Source organism: Megascapheus bottae, chromosome 31 (genome assembly GCF_031878675.1).
Source record: "Megascapheus bottae isolate mThoBot1 chromosome 31, mThoBot2.hap1, whole genome shotgun sequence".
In the NCBI taxonomy this organism is placed as follows: Eukaryota; Metazoa; Chordata; class Mammalia; order Rodentia; family Geomyidae; genus Megascapheus; species Megascapheus bottae.
The window spans coordinates 6,333,389-6,346,839 of NC_143539.1; the positions used below are offsets into that span (position 1 = coordinate 6,333,389).

The 13,451-nt window shown below is 48.7% G+C and overlaps 1 pseudogene across 1 annotated transcript in view; it reads right to left on the reverse strand.

Moving 5' to 3' along the window:
• The window catches only part of LOC150043817 (cytochrome P450 2A5-like), a 32,576-nt pseudogene that overhangs the window by 6,268 nt on the left and 12,857 nt on the right, over nt 1–13,451 (reverse strand). The window contains exons 3-8 of the transcript XR_016533422.1: nt 8,763–8,918; nt 8,127–8,276; nt 7,453–7,613; nt 6,118–6,294; nt 3,908–4,049; nt 2,659–2,847 (exon numbers count right to left, since the gene is read on the reverse strand). The product of XR_016533422.1 is annotated as a cytochrome P450 2A5-like (transcript). The remainder of the gene's footprint in view (nt 1–2,658; nt 2,848–3,907; nt 4,050–6,117; nt 6,295–7,452; nt 7,614–8,126; nt 8,277–8,762; nt 8,919–13,451) is intronic.

The following is a 13,451-nucleotide window of genomic DNA, read 5'->3' on the forward strand; positions in this document are numbered from 1 at the left end:
ATCACAGGGAGGCAAAGCTAGTTCAACATACGCAAATCAATTAATATAATTCAACACATCAACAGGAGCAAGGACAAAAATCACATGATTGTCTCAACAGACATGGAAAAGGCATTTGACAAGATCCAACACCCCTTTATGTTAAAATCTCTGGAGAAACTAGGAATCCATGGAACATTCCTCAATATAATAAAGGCTGTGTATGACAAACGCACTGCTAGTATTACACTTAATGGTGAAAATCTAAAGCCATTCCCTCTAAAATCAGGAATGAGACAAGGATGCCCACTCTCTCCACTCCTCTTTAACATAGTACTAGAATTCCTAGCCAGTGCAATAAGGCAAGAAGCAAGCATAAAGGGGATCCAAGTAGGGAAAGAGGAAGTAAAACTATCCCTCTTTGCAGATGACATGATTCTGTATTTAAAGAATCCTATGGACTCTACTCCCAAGCTCCTTGAGCTGATTCAAAACTTTGGAAGAGTAGCAGGCTATAAAATCAACCCTCTAAAATCAACTGCCTTCCTTTATGCCAACAGTGAGAGGAACGAGGCAATAATCAGGAATGCAACTCCTTTCACAATAGCCTCAAAGAAAATAAAGTACCTAGGAATTAGCTTAACTAAGAATGTAAAGGACCTTTTTGATGAAAACTTTAAAACCCTAAAAAAGGAAATTAAAGCAGAACTAAGGAAATGGAAAAACCTCCCATGCTCCTGGATTGGAAGAATCAACATTGTGAAAATGACAATCTTGCCAAGGGCTATCTACAAATTCAACGCAATACCCGTCAATATCCAAATGGCATTCTTTAAAGAAATAGAAGAGGCAATTCAAAATTTCATATGGAACAATAAAAGACCCCGTATAGCAAAAACACTTCTTAGCAGAAAGAACAGTGCTGGAGGAATTTCAATTCCAAACTTTAGACTCTATTACAGGGCTATAATTCTCAAAACAGCTTGGTACTGGCACAAGAACAGGCCTGAAGACCAATGGAATAGAACTGAGGACCCAGATATTAAACCACAGACCTATGGCCACCTAATCTTTGACAAGGGAGCCAAAAAAATAGAATGGAAGAAAGACAGCCTCTTCAACAAGTTGTGCTGGCAGAACTGGTTAAGCACCTGCAGAAAACTAAAGTTAGATCCTTCTTTGTCACCATGCACTAGAATTAACTCCAAATGGATCAAAGACCTGGAGGTAAAAGCTGACACACTGAAAACTTTACAAGAAGGAATAGGAGATACACTAGGCCTCCTTGGCACAGGTCAAAACTTTCTTAATAAGGACCAAAAATCACAACAAATCAGAGAATGACTGGATAAGTGGGACTGCATTAAACTGCAGAGTTTTTATATGGCAAAGGACATAGCTACTAAATTAATTAGGAAGCCTATAGAGTGGGAGAAGATCTTCACCAACCAAACAACGGACAAAGGCCTCATATCTAAAATATATCAACAACTCAAAAAATTGAATCACTCCAAAATTAATCTCCAAAGTAACAACCATCCCATTAAAAAATGGGCCAAAGACTTAAAGAGAGTCTTCTCCGAAGAAGAAACAAAAACGGCCTATAGACACATGAAGAAATGCTCCACATCTCTGGTCATAAAAGAAATGCAAATCAAAACAACTCTAAGATTCCACCTCACTCCAGTTAGAATGGCCAGGATCAAGAAAACTAATAGCAACAGATGCTGGAGGGGATGTGGCCAGGAGGGATCACTACTACACTGTTGGTGGGAGTGCAAACTCATTCAACCACTATGGAAAGCAGTGTGGCAGTTCCTCAAAAGGCTAAACAAAGAACTCCCCTATGACCCAGCAATTCCACTACTTGGCATTTACCCAACTATCCAGAATCTAGGGCATACTAAATCCACTAGCACAACATTGTTCATTGCAGCACTATTCACCATAGCAAAGATATGGAACCAACCTAGATGTCCCTCAGTTGATGAGTGGATCAACAAGTTGTGGTATTTGTACACAATGGAATTCTATGCTGCTGTCAGAAAGAATGACATCGACTCATTTGTTAGTAAATGGAAAGACTAAGAAAAAAATCATATTAAGTGAAGTAAGCCAGACTCAAAGGAACTTAGGCTCAATGGTTTCCCTCATTTTTCATAATCAATAGAAACCTTGGGCTCTATTAGCAGAGATCTGCAATAGAGCAAAACTTTGATACATAAGGCCATATAGTATGAAGCTAATTGAAAGGACCTCCAGGATATTAAACAAAAGCCATATAACGAACGATTGTTGTCCTTAATGTACCATGTTATCTTTCATCTCCTTTGCTGTCCCTTGGGTATCTCATATTGTTACAGTATCTCACTTTGTTATCTGACATATTGAATCTATTTGTATTTGTTTATTTTAAATTTGATAGGGAAGGGGGGAAAACCAAGACGGGGGGTGGGTAGTGGGTGGGGGGGAGGGTAATATGGACCAAGACATGTGAAAGGGTATCAATGTATGTGAATTAATGCACCTTCTATCTGGCAAATATCATGTAACCCTTTTATTAATTACAATAAAATATTTAAAAAATAAAATTACAGAAAAGCATATGAGAAAAAAAAGGAAGACAGGGAGTAGAGAGAGTGTAACACAGTTGGGGTCCCAGGGTCTGGCTAGTGGCACCTTGGGCAGAAAGAACCCCCCGGAACTTGGTGTCCTTGGTGACTCTGCGGGCCAGCCCCATGGGAATCATGTCTCCAAATCTCTGGATCTCGTGGATCACGGCCTCTGTGTAGGGCATCTTCATTCGGTCCTCAAACTTGGGCTGGTGGTTTCTGCCAATGACTCGATCGATCTCTTCCTGGACTTTGGCTGGGGTAGGGAAAGAAAGGGGAAATGTATTTAGATATCTGAAAGCTTTGAAGCATGGATGAAAGTAAAAATAAATAATCAATTTAAAAAAAGACCTTTGTGCTGGTGGCTCATGCCTGTCACCCGAGCTACTCAGGAGGATGAGATCTAACGATCAGGGTTCAAAGCCAGTGTGGGTAGAACAGTTCTTGAAATGGTTATCTCCGGTGACCACCAGAAAACTAGAAGTGGTGCTGTGCTCAAAGTGGTAGAGCCCTACCTTTGAATGAAAGAGCTGAGGACAGCACCACAGCCCTGAATTCAAGTCCCTCATCTGACAGAAAGAGGGAAGGAAGGAAGGAAGAAGGGAAAGAGGGAGGGAAGGAGGGAGGGAGGGAGGGAAAGTAGGGGTGAGGGAGGGAGGGATGGGGGGAGGGAGGGAGGAAAGCAAACTGTGCATCTCATCATTCATTCAAAACAGCTATTGGCAATTAGCTCACAGTCCTGTTGAATTAAGGGAGGGGTCTTAGGAGTGTGGGCTGGAGAAGAAGGCATTGACATTCTTTGTGGTTTAGATCAGTAATTTACCAATCAGTTTCAGTAGCACTGTGTGTGTGTGTGTGTGTGTGTGTGTGTGTGTGTGTGTGTGTGTGTGTGATTTCTTTTGTGGGTTGTTGGGCTTCAAGTCAGAGCCTGGTGTCTGTCCCTAAGCACTTTTACTTAAGCCTATTGCCTCAGCACTTTAAGGCACAGCATCACTTCCAGGTTTCTGGTAACTCATTGGAAATAATAGTTTTCTGGACTTTCCTGCCAGGGTTGGCTATGAACCCCCATCCTCAGATCTCAGCCTTCGGAGTAGCTAGGATGACAGGCCTGAGACAGCAGCATCTGGCTCCCTATATTTTTCTTGCTAAGACTTGAATAGCCAAGTCCACAGGCTACTCTCCCTGCTCTGTTGATTCAGGCAAAGCCTGTGTGAGGGTCCAGGTTCTTGGGACAAATGAGGACATTGCAGATGACTTAGCAGAGCTCTTACGATCCCCCCCTCGCCAGTCTCTGTCCCCGCCCCTCCCAGCCTTACCCTCCACATCCGGGTGCTTCATGAGCAGCAGGAAGCCATAGCGCAAGGTGGTGCTGACAGTCTCCATGCCCGCAAAGAAGAGATTCAGTGTGGTGAGAACCAGGTTCTTCATGTGGAATTCTGTGTTGGGGTTCTTCTTCTCCTGCAGGGAAAGAGATGAGTTCAAGTCCACCCCACTTCTCATGCCCTTGAAGCATCTTCTGGAACATTCTCTTGGGGATCTACCTCTGTGAGGTCAGAGGTGGAAAATCAATCTGCCACCTCTCTGTTCAGTTTCCAGAATTTTGCCCAGGATTCTGACTCTGACCCAAAATGCACTTCTCACTTTTCCTTGGCTGACCTCCTGATTAGTTGTGTGATTGATTGATTTTGTCCATTCTGGGACTTGAAATGTGAGCCTGGGCACTGTCCCCAAGCTCTTTTGCTCAAAGTGAACACTCCACTACTTAAAGCCACACCACTACTTCCAGTTCTCTGGTGATTCACTGGAGTTAAGTGTCTTATAGACTTTCCTACCCAGGTTGGCTTCAAACCATGATCCTCAGATCTCAGCCTCCTGAGTAGGTAGGATTATAGGCATGAGCAACTTGTGTTCAGCTTTATTTTTTTATTCCTTGTAAGGGCTGAGACTGGGACTCAATCTTGGTACCTGACACTTTTGATCATTGTTGGCATTCTACCAACTAAACTAGGCCTCTGCCCCCCTGGCCATCTGATTTGTGTGTGTGTGTGTGTGTGTGTGTGTGTGTGTGTGTGTGTGTGTGTGTGTGTGTGTGTATGCCAGTGCTAGCTCTTGAACTCTAGACCATTCACTCTCATTTGGTGTGGTAGCTTAAAGAATAAATGTCCTAGACAGATCAGGAGTAAGCTAGATGGCACAGCTTCCATCTTGTGTGAGCTCCGGCAGATCACCGACAAACTCTGAGCTATGATTCCTCATTGTGATCTGAATATAACTCCATTCTACAGTTATGATGGAATCCTAACTACTCAGGAGGCTGAGATCTGAGGATCGAGGTTCAAAGCCAGCCCAGACACTAAAGAGTCCATGAGATTCTCATCTCTAATTAATCACCAGAAAACTGGAAGTGGTGCTCTGGCTCAAGGGGTAGGGCGGTAGCCTTGAGTTGAGGAGCTCAGAGACAATTCCCAGTCCCAGAGTTCAAGTCCAAGGACTGACAAATAACAACAGCAACAACGACAACAAACACTTATGCTGGGCTGGGCACTGGTGGCTTATACCTGTAATAACAGTTACTCAGCACACTGAGATCTGAGGATATACTACTGGAAGCCAATCTGGGCTGTGAAACTCTTGCCTCCAATTAACAAGGGGAAAAAAACAACAACAACAAGAACAAAAACAAACAAAACAAAACCGGAAGTAGGACTATGGATCAAGTGGTAGAGCTATAGCCTTGAGAAAAAGAAGCTCAGGAACACTGCCCAGGAGCCAATGTCAAGTCCTAGGACTCACACACACACACACACACACACACACACACACACACACACACACACACACACACGGCTCTAACTAAGGCCTAGTATAGACTGGCACTGGTACCTCATGCCTGTCAGCCTAGCTTCTCAGGAAGGTGAGATCTGAGGATTATGGTTTGAAATCGGCCTGGGAACGAAGTCCATAAAACTCTTATCTCCAATAAAGCACTCCAAGGCTGGAAGTGGTACTGTGGCTCAAGTGGGAGAGAGCAGGAATTGAGCAAAGGAGTTCAGGAACAACACCAAGGCTCTGAGTTCAAGCCCCAGGAATGACATAGGCCATGGGGTAAAGTTACTGTTATCTTCTCTGTGGATAAGGCTATCTAGATGAACATACATGTTAATTGTGATCCACATTACGGATTATTGTTTTTTGTCAGTCCTGGGGCTTGAACTCAGGGCCTGGGCCCTGTCCTTGGACTTTCTCAAGGCCACAGCTCTACCACTTGAGCCACAGCACCACTTCTGCCTTTTTCTGTGTATGTGGTACTGAGGAATCAAACCCAGGGCTTTGTGCATGCTAGGCAAGCACTCTGCCACCAAGCCACACCCAGCCAACTGTGAGCATTATTTATATGATCAGTCATGAGATCAACACGGAGGATGAGGTGTATAACTCACCCAGCTCTGTGTTCTCCACCCAGCCCCATCTGAGGCCCCTCTGCCTGGCTGTGGATCTCCGCCCACCGCCAGGTGGCTGGACCTACCTGCTGCATGCGGATGAGAAACGAGTTGATGAAGTCCCGTGGGGAGTTGGGATCCAGGGTGCGCTGGTTCTGCTCCACCTTCCTGCTTACAAAGTCCTCCAGCCCCTGCAGCTCCTTAAGGGCCTGCTGCTGTGGGCCTGGAAGGTGCTTCATGATGGAAGAGAACATCTCAAAGACCTGAGGACAGGGGGTCATGGGGAGAAAGCAAAGAAAAGACCTCCATTCACCAGGCAGCAGATTACACACCTAAATCCCAGCTACTCTGCAGATGGAGTCAGGAAAAGCCTCAGGGTTGAGGCAACCCTGCCTCACAGACATAAATGAATGAATAAATACAATACAATAAGGAATGGCGACGTGGCTCACATGACAGGTGATTGCCTCATATGTACAAGGCCTTGGGCTCAATCTCCAGGAGAACAGAAAGCACAATCACACCCCTGCCCCCATTGTACCCTCCATTTTGTACCTGGAAAGTTTCCCTAGAACCTAGAACAAGTGAGCAATCCCTAGTTCTCCTGGTCACCATTTCCACCACGGGCTGAAAACAGAGCTGCTGGAAGAGTGCCGACACCACACCCTGCTCAGCTCCTGGGCTGCGAGGTGGCAGCGAAGCAACTTTACAACCTCTGACAGATGCGCCCTGCCAGTCCTGGTGAGGACTATGCTGCGTCTCCCAGGTGCTCTACCACTTGATCCACGCCTCATTTAATTGAAGGTAAGAATCTCACAGACTTTCCTACTCAGGATGGCTTCAAACCTCCATCCTCAGATCTCAGCCTCCTGAGTAGCTGAAATCTCCTGAGTAGCTGGGATTACAGACTTGAGTCATTGGCTTTCAAGTTTCTTGGTTGGTTTATTTTTGTCAGCTGTGGGACTTGAACTCAGGGCCTGGACACTGTCTTTTGCTCATGGCTAACACTCTACCAATTGAGCCACAGTACTACTTTTGATTTTCTGTTGCTTTATCAGAGATAAGAGTCTCATGGTCTTTCCTATCCTGGGATGGCTTTAAAACACCATCCCCAGGGGCCAGGAGTTTGGCCTAGTGGTTAAAGTGCTTGCCTAGCATGCACAAAGACCCAGATTCGATTCCTCGGTACCACATACATAGAAAAAAGCCACAACTGGTGCTGAGGCTCAAGTGGTAGAGCTCTAGCCTTGAGAAAGTGCAAGGACAGCGCTCAGGCTCTGAGCTCAAGCCCAGGACTGGCAAAAAAAACATTCCCAGATCTCAGCCTCCTGAGCAGCTAAGATAATAGGCCTGAGCCACCAGTGTATTTTCTCGAGCTGGATTTTGCTCAAACACTCGTAGCAGGACTGTGGCCAGGTTACCTGCCCCATGGGGGTGGCTGTGAACTGGGAGCTTCCCAGCATCATTCTCAGGAGAGACAGGAGCTCCTCATCCTGATAGTCGAAGCGGTCCCCGAAGACAATGGAGCTGATCACATTGCAGACCATTTTGCTCAGGGAGAAGGTGGGAACTATGAAGGAGCCTGCAGGGTGGAGAGTGAGGGGTTTATGGAGATGCCTGCAGAGATGGAGGGTGGCAAGTCTGCAGCGGAGTAGGGTGGAAGCCGAGGGTCCATAGAGGTGGAGGGTGGGGGTCTGCAGGGGTGGATGTTGAGGGTGTGCAGGGGTGGAGGGAGGGGATCTGTAGGGTTCACGGGGTCTGCAGGGGTGGAAGATGGAGAGTTAGGGGGTGTGGAGAGTGGGCTTTGCAGGGGTGAAGGTTAGGGGTCTTCAGGAGTGAAGGCGAGGGTGTATGAAGGGTAAAGGGTGAGTGGACTTCAGGAGTGGAGAGTTGGATATTTGCAGGGATAGGGGTGGGTATCTGCAGGGGTGGAGAGCAGGGGGCACTGGGGATGTCAAGGAAAATCTCCCTTGGAAAATACCCAAACAGAGTGACCTGTTGCCAGACTGAAGAATCAGGGAAGCTTTGGAGTGTGGCAGGTGTCCAGGGCTGCCCTCTCCCTCTCTCCTCCATTGACTTTCATCCCTGCACCCACCACTCGTGTCCCGCAGCGCCTGGACAAAGAAGCTCGCCTCCTCCTGGATGCGCTCCTCAATGCCACGCTTGCCCACGCCGAAGTCCCTCAGCCTGGCGATGGAGAAGCACCTCAGCTGCTTTTTGCGCTCCCCGTTGCTGAGGGCCACGCCTGGAGAAGTGGAGTCAGATTCAGGGCATCTTCAGAGTATGGGGGGGAACTGACAGAACACCCATGGGGATGTTGGGGGAACGGGGAGGTCCAGAGGCCGGGTTGTGCAGACAGCAAGAAGAAAGCAGCCAGGGAACCCCAATGGGTAGAAGAGGGAGCCCTACTGAGCTAGGAACGAAAACCTCAGACTCAGCCCCAAAGATCTGCAGATCATGGGGAAAGAGACAGAGAAGGGGAGAGAGCACCCATGCCCAGGCGCACAGGCAGCTAGCCCATGGAGGGGAGGAGGAGAGAGGGCAGAGGCAGAAAGAGGGGAGCTGACTTTAAAGTGGATTTTCAAAAGCAAAAGGAGTGAAGGGTTTCTGTCCACAGAGAACCAGGAGGCAGAGTGGGAAGACATTGGGATGATCTGAGGAGAGCCAGAAGCTCGAAAGATGCAGAAGAGAAGGGCTGGGGAAACTGAGGCACCATGTGCATCCTACCCACCATAGCCTTGGAAGAGCCAGTCGAAGGTGGCTTGCTTCCCACGTCCACTGAACTCGTCGGCCTGGTCCACCAGCGCCTCCTTCACGGCGTCCTGGCCACACAGCACCACGACGTGGCAGGGGCCCAGGTAAACAGTGAACATGGAGCCGTAGAGATCTCACATGTGGAGGAAGAGTGGATGGGGAAGTCTGAGGAACCAGCTTCCGGGTAACGCAGTGGGATAGGTCTGCCCAGGAAAACAGCCCTTACCCTGCTTCCTCCACTAGTCACCTGACTCCAGCAGAGGACCACGGACTCTGATGTCACTTCTTCACCCGCTGAGGTCTGGACTGACCTGGGACCACCTCCCTCAGACAGTGGGAGGTTCCCTAGGCTGTGACATCACTTCCACATCAGCTACCTCCCCACCTCCCACCTTTCCTTATATACTCCAGCTCAACTCAGATTTCCTCCTTTTTTCCTTTTTGTCTTTTTCCTTCACCTCTGTCTCTGCCAGCCTCCATCTTGTGTGGGGCCAGCAGTTTGCTCTCTGCCCGCTCCCCCCAAATAAGCTCTTCTGTCCCTCAACCATCTGCTGGGTTTCTTTTCCTTTCCAGGGAATTTTGTATCTGGTGCCAAAACCTGGGAGGGGACAGAGTCAGGTGTCACTGGATCCACTCCTCTCTTTTCTTTCTGAGGGATGAGCCACCTCCTTGACCATCCCTCCTGGGACCCAACTGCCATAACCTGGAGGAACCCCATCTCAGTTTCTCACCTCCTCTCTACATCTGGTGAGCGACTCCCCTTTACCATTGCTAGCCACGCATCCACGACACCGGCCCCTCACTATACGTGGTGAGTGACTGGGACCCCCTCCTATTCTCTACCTCTCCTTACCTCTGACTGACTCCCCCCCACTCTTCCCCTCCCTTCTACCTTTGACTGACTCCCCCCTCCTCTTCCCCTCCTCTTTACTCTTCCAGTCCTCTGCTCTCTGTCTGGCTAGACATAGCATCACACCAGAGGCTCCCTCTGCCTCCTTGGCCTGTCATTTCCAGTTTGGGGGACACCTAAACTAGGAAATCTGGGCCTCACTCTGGAAAAGGCTCTGGAAATGGTTCCAGACACCAGCCATTCCTAAGCTTTTAACACTCAGCAGACTCCTCCCCCTCTGTGCCTATGTGACTCCTCCCCCTCTACATCTACATAATCCCGCCCCTGTATCCAATGGACTGCTCCACCTCTTTGTCTACAAACCCACACCTTCTACGTTTTATGGAACGTCCCCCTTCTAGGTCTGGCAGAACTCCTCCTCCCAATCCCTCCCCCATGTACTCAACAGACTCCCTGTTGTCACACCCAAGCTGGTTCCTTCTCTCTCTCTATTTTTTTTTTGCCAATCCTGGGCTTGAACTCAGGGCCTGAGCTCTGTCCTTGGGTTTTTCTCAAGGCTAGAGCTCTACCACTTGAGCCACAGCACCACTTCTGGCTTTTTTCCCCCTATGTATGTGGTACCAAGGAATCGAACCTCGGTCCTCCTGCATGCTAGGTAAGCACTCTACCACTAGGCCAAATTGCCGACCCCTCCTTCTCTCTTTAGATATTCTAACACTCAAGCCAAAAATGGCTTATACTCTAGAAAATCAGTCTCAATAACCCAAACTTTTGGCTTGCACCCTTGAGAGCGTGATGCAGGCTTGGTCCCATGGACCACCCCCTCCCATTTAGGCTTCCTCTGAAATGCTAGCCATTCTGTGTTTGAAATCAATTGGACAATCACACATTAAAAAAAAAACAAAACCTTAGCTGCTTAGACATTTGGCCTTAGAACCAATTGTATACTTGCAATCACTGACCTAAATATGGTACTTTTGACCCTACAGTATTGCGAGATTTGGACAATTTCTTCTAAAATAATGGTAAATGGTTAGAGTTTCCATATGTTCAGGTCTTCTTTGCCTGTCTTTCTCTGTCTCTCTAAGCCCTTCATCTCTGCCTCCAGCCATCTCCTCAAGGTAGGTAACTTTCCTTGTCTCACACTTCAATCTCTTTCTCTCCCTCTCCCTCCCTCTCAATTTCTCTCCTTCTCTCTCTTTCTTTCTCTCCCTCCCCCAAGAGTACTGACACTGTGTTAGAGGGTGCCCCTTCCTTCCTTGTTTTTCTGCTTGTGTGCTTGCTTACTTACTCAATAAATCTCCACCAAGTTTTCTTACTCACATATTTTGTTCAGAAACTCACCATCATGGCTACGTGAAGAGTTAAGGGTTTGACCTCATCTGACCTTTACCCTTCCATCCAGCTAATGACTCCATCCATTTATTCTAATGTGCCTTGCTAACAAGTTGCAGCCTCTTTTCACAGGCCTTGGAAACTGAGGCCTGACCACCTAATGTGTGGGGCACGTCATATCAGGGAAATGGCTTGGGACCACACCTCGCTGAGATGGTGCCTGCCGCCCGGTTGGAAGGTGTGGCTGTGGTTGCATCCTCCCCTGGCCCTGCTCACCTTTATGCTGATGTTAGCTGAATGGTCCTCAGTGAGAGTACCTTTCCTGGACCTGCCCACCTTTGTGCTGATTGGCTCCTGCATCCTATATTAGCCAAATGTACTTCGACAATAAATGAGTTCTTGCCTTGACGAGTCTCCCTGGAGCGTCTGATTGTCCTCCCTCCAGCGAGGGAGGGCTGGGTGCGGGAGGCCAGCTGGCCCTTTCCTTTCTCGGCTTGGTCTTGGTGGGGTCGTGTTCTCTCTATCCCTCCTGCAGGTCGGGAGGGATGAAGGAATAAAAACCCTGATATTCTGGAACCAACGTGGGGCACGAAAAGAACTCATCAGAAGCGGAACCGTGGGTGGGCCGAGCCAAGTGGGTTATGAGGTAAGAGTCTAGGGGCAAACTCACACCAAGAATGAGGACCCAGCGCTCAAAGCGTCTAGATTTAAAAGCAGAGGTTTGGAGATCTCGGATCCCCAGGCTGAGAAGGTCTGGGAAGCCTTAACATGTGCCGCTCTGTGGTTAATGGTGGCCAGTCTTTTCAATTGGGCCGCATGGGATTGCGTAGAGCACCTGGTGAGAAGGAGAAAGATTGACTTGGGAGAGGATCCTCCCCTCGGGGTCTTCCCCACTCTGTCTGCCCTCAAGGCCTGCTTTTATTCCTGCTCAGTTAAGGAGACATCTAGGGACAGCCTCCAAGGGCGACCCAGCTGGGGAAACCTTTACTGAGGAGTGCTCAGGGTGGGGGCGAGTTGGCCCTCCCGCTGATCAGGAGGAGGAGGGTTTAGAGCCTCTCCTTGAGGAGGGATTTTTGGTCCCCTTTGATCCTGAGGTCGGGCCCCTGAGCCCTACACCAAGTGCTCCTGCCCCGGAATTTGTGGCAGACGATTGGGGTGTGGAGCGGCCTCCGACATTTTACTATCCCTCTTCCCTGCTTCACCACCTCGTGTTAAACCGGAAGAGGAAGTTAAGCAGCCATTTTACTCCTCCCCACCATGCTTGCCTTTCCTGGTAAATGCTAACCCTGGGGGCAATAGACTGGCCTGCCCAATGGTATCCCTGGGAGGCCCAAGATTTAAAAGAGCTTAAAGCAGTCTCTGAGGATGGGCCTAATTCTCTCTGGGCTGAAACCATCTTCCAAGGCCTGGCTCACCAGCGGTGCACCACCCAAGACTGGAAAAGTTTAACCAAGGCTGTGCTCCCTGGCCCCCTATACCTCAAATGGTGTGCCTTTTTTAACGAGGAGTGCCATGCCCAGGCCGAGAGGAACGAGGCTGTTAATCCCCGGTCCCTGTGACTTATGGGATCTATGAGGATCCAGTGATGACTTTTCCACAGGCCTCCAGCAGGCTGCTATCCCTGCCCCCTACCAAGAGCAGGTGCGGGCTTTGGGACTGGCTGCATGGAAGAAATTGGAAGAAGGCCCCTCAGAGCCTCCAATAATTACTCGGAAGGCTACCGAGGACCTTGCCACCTTTATAGAAAGAGTAGAACGGAGCCTCCAAAGAAAGTTCCCCTCGGGGCCCCTCCAAGAGCAGTTTATGCTGGTCTGGGAAGGGATGACCACAGACCACAAACTGGCCTGTGCAGGAATGAAGGAAAGATCTATTGGGAGGTGGATAGTAGCCACTAAGGATGTGGGCACTCAGGCCCACCAGTCACAGACGCTGGTTGTGGTCCTACAAGCCCAAACGGCTTTACTTGTCTAGGCACTTTCTATCACCCTTACCTCTTTCAGTGGGGCTAGAAGAGGAGTTTGTTATGGGTGTGGCCAGCAAGGCCACTTCAAAAGAGATTGCCCTAGGGGATGGCTAAGACCTGATCCCCCACAAGGACATCTTTCAGGTCAGACAAAAGGCCTAACTCCACCTAAAATACCCTGTCCGCAAGGAGCTACTATCTCCTCTCAGGCCTTAAGTTCCCAGCTCCTAGAAACTGCCACAGGCCCCAGCTCCTGGGCATAGCTGGCCTAGCAGCATCTTAGCAAATAGCATGCCCCCTTCCCTGGCCAGAGCCATTCAGCCACTGTTCTTAAAGAGGACCTGCCCTACAATCTCTAGGGAGAGACAAGATATGGATGTTGTGGCATTCTATGATGACTGCATTAAAAATTGGCATAGAACTGCTCCCCATTCTAGGGGTTACAGTATTACATGAACCCCTATGGGTGGGGCGGTGGCCTATTGATGGGAGAAACAATTGGAGCTACTAAAATTAAT